This window comes from Lithobates pipiens, unplaced genomic scaffold (genome assembly GCF_037356315.1).
Source record: "Lithobates pipiens isolate NorthernLeopardFrog02 unplaced genomic scaffold, aLitPip1_a1.2 Scaffold_30, whole genome shotgun sequence".
In the NCBI taxonomy this organism is placed as follows: domain Eukaryota; kingdom Metazoa; phylum Chordata; class Amphibia; order Anura; family Ranidae; genus Lithobates; species Lithobates pipiens.
In genome coordinates this window covers 67,573,305-67,579,585 of record NW_027507791.1, presented here as the reverse complement: position 1 = coordinate 67,579,585, position 6,281 = coordinate 67,573,305, and positions in this window count along the sequence as shown.

The following is a 6,281-nucleotide window of genomic DNA, read 5'->3' as shown; positions in this document are numbered from 1 at the left end:
ATCATAAAGTTTGTCAGTGGCGGCTCAAGGGCAATCAACCAACCCCCCTCCACCCACCAGCGGATTCAGCCAGCAACCCCCACTGCCAGCAGACTATGCCAGCACCCCCTGCCAGCGGACTCATCCAGCAACCCCCCCCCCACTATCGGATTCAGCCACTACCGCCCTCACCAGTGTACTCATCCAGCAACCCCCCCCCCCCCCCCCCCGCTTTCTGGGGAGCCTGATGTAATATATATATCGTTGTACTTGTTCTTTGACTGTTTTGTTTAAAGGAGGGAGGATTGTATTGGGAGCACTGAAGTGTCAGGTGTGACTGTGTGGCAATGGCAAATGGTTTATATAGCTCACGGCATCACGGGTCAAGTAGAGGGCCCCTTAGCAGAATTTTGCTTAGGGCCCCAGGGAGGTCAGGATCGGCACTGTATGTGGCTCACAGCTGAAATGGTCCTATGTGATGTGAAGACTCTACTCTGGTACACACTAGAGCTGGTTTACTAAAAGAGTAAAGACAGATTAGTTTGCAAAGTTTAGGGTAAAGCTATGTTCCTTTTAATCAACCAATCATGTGCTGGCAAAACTCCATTGTTTTTAATTTATCCTATTCTGCCATTATTCAAATTGAATGCGGCCACCTCATTTACAAACAACATTTGTGCTGCATCAGCAACAGCATCTACTTCTTTAGTAAATCAGCTCCAGTGTGTACCTGGAGTGGAGCCCCCATAGAGGATCATTTCAGCTGTGAGCCACGTACAAAAACAAATGTATGAGAATTGTAGAATTGTCTGGGGTTGAGTGCAGGCTTGGATGATGTCAGAGAACAATTCACATGAGAAAACTTATGTGGGCATTATCATGTCAGATTAGGGAATATTCAGTAAATTGGAATTTTAATAATGAAAATCTTAGCCTTTCACCACATTTGTATGACTATGTGGTATGAGAGCTATGAGCTTCAGGACTCCTGTGAATGTTGCTCTTTTAATAGTGGTAATTCAGACCTTGAAATTAGGTCTGTTCATAATGCATATAAACCAACCAAATTCTTTCTTTAACGTTGAGGAACAGAATAGGAGAATGAAAGGAAGTACCTGATTGGACCCACTGGACAGTTTGATCCTACATATAAAGTTAATCAAATCATACTATATACTGCAACTCACTTCTCATTGGCTTACCTTTACATAGGCTAGCCCCCCTTCAGTACATCATGAAGGCTGCTGCTACACTCATCTACTTTATCAACCACTCAGTGTCTGATACCCCTCTCTGCCAATCCCTCCATTGGCTGCCACTCACCCAACAAATGACATTCAAAATACTAACAACAACCTACAAAGTCATCCACAACTCTGCCCCCAGCTACGTCACTAACCTAGTCTCAAGATACCAACCAAATCTTTTCCTTTGTTCCTCCCAAGACCTCCTGCTCTAGACTCTAGCTCCCTCGTCACCTCCTCCCATGCCCGCCTCCAAGACTTTACCCAAGCCTATCCCATCCTATGGAACTCCCTACCCCAATCTGTCCAATTGTCTCCTATTTGCTTTTAGACAATCCCTGAAAACCCTTCTCTTCAGAGAAGCCTATTGTGCCCCACCTAACAACTGTACATTTATTTTCTTTATCAGCTCATTCCCCACAGTTATTACCTTTTGTATCACTTGATCCTCCCTCCTGGATTGTAAGCTCAAATGAGCAGGGCCCTCTGATTCCTCCTGTATTGAATTGTATTGTAACTGTACTGTCTGCCATCATGTTGTAAAGCGCTGTGCAGGCTGTTGGCACTATATAAATCCTGAATAATAATAATAATAAATACATCACTTCCACTCTCACTTTTTTCTTTCCGCTCTGTCTCTCCTCATTTTTCTTTCCCTCCATCCACTCACTTTTACTTCCATAATTTTGTAATTAGTGTTAATGTCCCTCCTTCTGCACCCTTTATTTAACTTTCTTTAGCAACAGGCATCAAAATGTAATCTCTAATGTGCTATCAAAGATGGAATGTGTGGGAATGCACAAAAACGCACACGCAAATGTATCCATTCTGATGTCACATGGCCCTTACAGTACCCATCTGTGCCATTCTGATGTGGCCTGGCCCTTACATTACCACTCTGTGCCAGGGTGATGTGACTCCCATGGAAGGACCGTGACCAATGGGAGCACTGACAGCGCAGTGCTGGATGCGATCACTAGTTAGGTAAATCCGGAGAAAGGTTGATTGGCTCCTGTCTAAATTGGCACTAGTATGTGTAAGTATATGAATGTGACTTTAGATTGCAAGCTCCTTGAGGGTAAGGACTGTGAATGTGCGATATATATGTAAAGCACTGAGTAAAATGATAGTGCTATATATGTACCTGTAGTAAATAAATAAATCTCCCATAATGTGCTATAAGCTGTGCATACAAGTACATTATGACTTAACCTCCTTAGCGGTAATCCCGAGTCTGGCTCGGGTTGGAATTTTAATTACAATAGCGGTAACCCCGAGCCAGACTCGGGCTTGCACCGCTCGATGCAGGGGAGGACATGGGGAGAGTTACTTACCTTGTCCCCTGGATCCAGCGATGTCCTCCGCGCTGTGTGATCGAGCTGTCCTCCGCTCGATTCACAGTGCCGAATGCCGCCGAGCTCCGTTCCCTGCGACGTTACGACGCACGGGACCCGAGAACGGCGGCAAATTCAAAAATGTAAAAAGACACAAAACACACACAGCACTGTAATCTTACAGATTACAGTGCTGTAGTAAAAAATACACACCCCCTTTGTCCCTAGTGGTTTGTGCAATGCCCTGCATGCACTTTTATATTATAAATACTGTTTTTTACTGCTTGGAATTTGGAGATTGTCCATAGCAACCAAAACATGTCCCTTTTTCATTTTTTTTTGGATTTGATTACATTATTGAATAATTTTTATTATTCTTTATTATATTATAAACTTTATCATACCCGGGATGTCCGCTAGACTCTGGTTTGAAGAGATTTCAGAGCGTTATTCCTAAGAATTACAGGACTACAAAATAAAAGCCAGATTTCCATGCAAAATAATTGTACCGCTTTCAGCACCTTATTCCAGACTGAATCATACCGCCAGGGAGGTTAAAGATCATTTCTGGGACCCAACTGACAAAAAATGTTGGCAGAATGACGAGGTTTATTTCCAATTTAAAGTAGAACTACAGGAAAAACTTTTTTTTTTACATTTTGGATAAGTAATGAGTAATTGAGGGTTATAACCCCTGTCCGATTTTTGTTTGCCATCTGTATCCCATTGTGGAGATTTCCCTTTACTTCCTGTTCCATAGCCAAAGAGGAAATGAACAGAAATCTCAGCAAATTAAGGGAATTCCTTGGGGACCCCAAGGCCACCAGACCGAGTGTCCCCATTGAAAGATTACTTTTCTGAGGACAACCCAAAATTTGGGATTTTCTTTTGCTTTCACTTTCTGTGATAATGGTAAACAGGACAAATAGAAATGGTGAATCTTCTGGGGGGTATAGACAGCAATAAAATCGCTCTATTCCCTCTCCAGCCCATCCAAAACTTAGTTATACTTTTGTGTAACTGTGAGAATGTGGTATTCCATATATATCTATCTATCTATCTATCTATCTATCTATCTATCTATCTATCTATCTATCTATCTATCTCTCTATCTATCTATCTATCTCTCTCTCTATATCTATCTATCTATCTATCTATCTATCTATCTATCTATCTATCTATATATATATATATATATATATAGATATAGATATAGATCTATGGTGTTTGTTTAATAAACTGTGATAAGCCGAGATCATGATGATCACCGCTTATCTCAGAGCATTGCCGGTTTAATATATTGAGATGAGTACTGGAGAACTTATTCTCCTCTTCTCAACTCAGGTCACAGAACGACTGCATTCACTACAACAGAAACAGCCCGTTTAAAGAGGAAGTAAACCCTGATGAGTTTACTTCCTCTTTGATTCCCTGCAAAGGTAAAGCATAATGGACTACTATGCATCGCATAGAAGTCCATTATGTGTCACTTACCTGACACGGGAGCCAGCGACGTCACCGCTGTCCCCTTGTGTATGGAGCCTCCATCTTCTTGGTGGGTCTCGCTGCTCCTGCGCTGTCATTCGATGGAGCCGCAATGACGTCACTCCCACGCATGCACACGGGAGCCGCCACTTGCGGAATATCGCCGTTAAGTGCGGCGTGCTCAGTGCGCCTGTGTGCCGCTGTCTACGGCGCATGCGCCGTACACAGCGGTGCCTGTCTTTTGGCAAATTTCTTCTAAACCGTACAGGTTTAGGAGATATTTCTTGGACCTACAGGTAAGTCTTAATCTAGGCTTACCTGTAGGTCAAAGTGGTTTGTAAGGGTTTACAACCACTTTAATAAACAGTGATGCCACTTTATCACTGTGCTTCTCTTTCAATTTCTCCTTTCTTGCTTCTCCAGCCCAGAGGTGGAGTTAGCAGGAAGAAAGAGGAGATCTCTGCCAGAGAATAGCTTCTTCCTTCCTCCATCTGCCTGTGTGGCCAAAAATGAAAGTAAAAACTTTCTTAACTGCAGTGAAAAATACACCAACGGCAGGTTACAATTACATTAACTATACAATTACACACACACACACGCACACACACACACATATATATATATATATATATATATACATATATATATCTGTGTGTGTATATAGTTATATGTGTGTGTGTGTGTGTGCGTATGTATATATATATATATCTGTGTGTGTATATATTTATATCTGTTGTGTGTGTGTGCGTATATCTGTTGTGCGTGTGTGCGTATATATATATATATATATATATATATATATATATATATATATATATATATATATGTATATATATATATATATATATATATATATATATATATATATATTAGGGGTGCAACAGATCAAAAAACTCACGGATCAGTTAGTCCTCGGATCAGAGTCACAGATCGGATCATTTTTCGGATCAGCAAATAATAATTGAATTTGCAAAAACCTGTGAAAATTCCACCACCATATAGTCCCCACTGTAATATCCACGTCATCTCCCCCACTGTAATATTGGCTGAGCATGGCTGGGTATCGCCGAGTATGGCTGGGTATTACCAAGTATTGGCAGGGTATGGCAGAGTATTACCAAGTATTGGCAGGGTATGGCAGAGTATTACCGAGTATGGGCACGGTATGGCAGAGTATTGGCAGGGTATGGCAGAGTATTGGCAGGGTATGGCAAAGTATTGCAGAGTATTGGCACGGTATTGAACAGTATTGGCAGAGTATTGCAGAGTATTGGCAAAGTATGGAGGGATGACTATGACTGCAATTGTCACAGAGCAGCGCTGAGGGCACTACAGACCTAGCCCACAGCGCTGCTGCCATCCGACCTCTCCCCTCCACTGTACAGATCTGTACACAGAGGGGAGAGAGGAACCGGCGTCATTATGACGCCGGTTTGTTTATAAGTGATCGCTCCGTCATTTGACGGAGTGATCACATTGTAAATGGCTGACGGGTGCACCAAGATAGCCGCCGCTCCGGAGCTAGGCCGAACCCGCGGCCTTTCCTAAGGCCGAGACCTCAGAGCGCTCGCGGATCGCAGTATGTGCCGATCAGAACGGGGTGACCCGTTCAGATCATGGATCGGTGACGATCCGTTGCACCCCTAAAATATATACACACACAGATATACATATATATATATCCTCCGGGTCCTTCACATTTGTGTATTACAGTGTACACCAGGCAGTGTTGTGGCTACAGAAGTACAACCGATGCTGTGATTTTGACAGCTGCGCAGATGATGCATCGCTGATAACGTAAGGTGATGTGTACACACATGGCTGTAAAATTAAGAGCATCAGATGAGTCCAGTACACACTGCATTTGCATAAGTATATATATTAATATGCCTGTGTGAAAAACGCTATATATACTGTACACACACACACACACATATACATATATATATATATATATATATATATATATATATATTATTTGTATGTATTTATTTATTATTATTATTATTATTTTAATTGTTCATTTAATATTTTTATTGTTATGCTTTTTTTTTATTACTTTGAACTATTTAATATATATATTTATTGTTTTTATATGAATAGTGCATATCTGCATGACAAATACAGTACTATCATTTCAGAATATACCATTCACATAAATATGCACATGTGTTATGCTTATGTATTCATTAGAATGTTTTACCGTTATGGGGTGACTTTTTATTGGGTAGGGGGATTA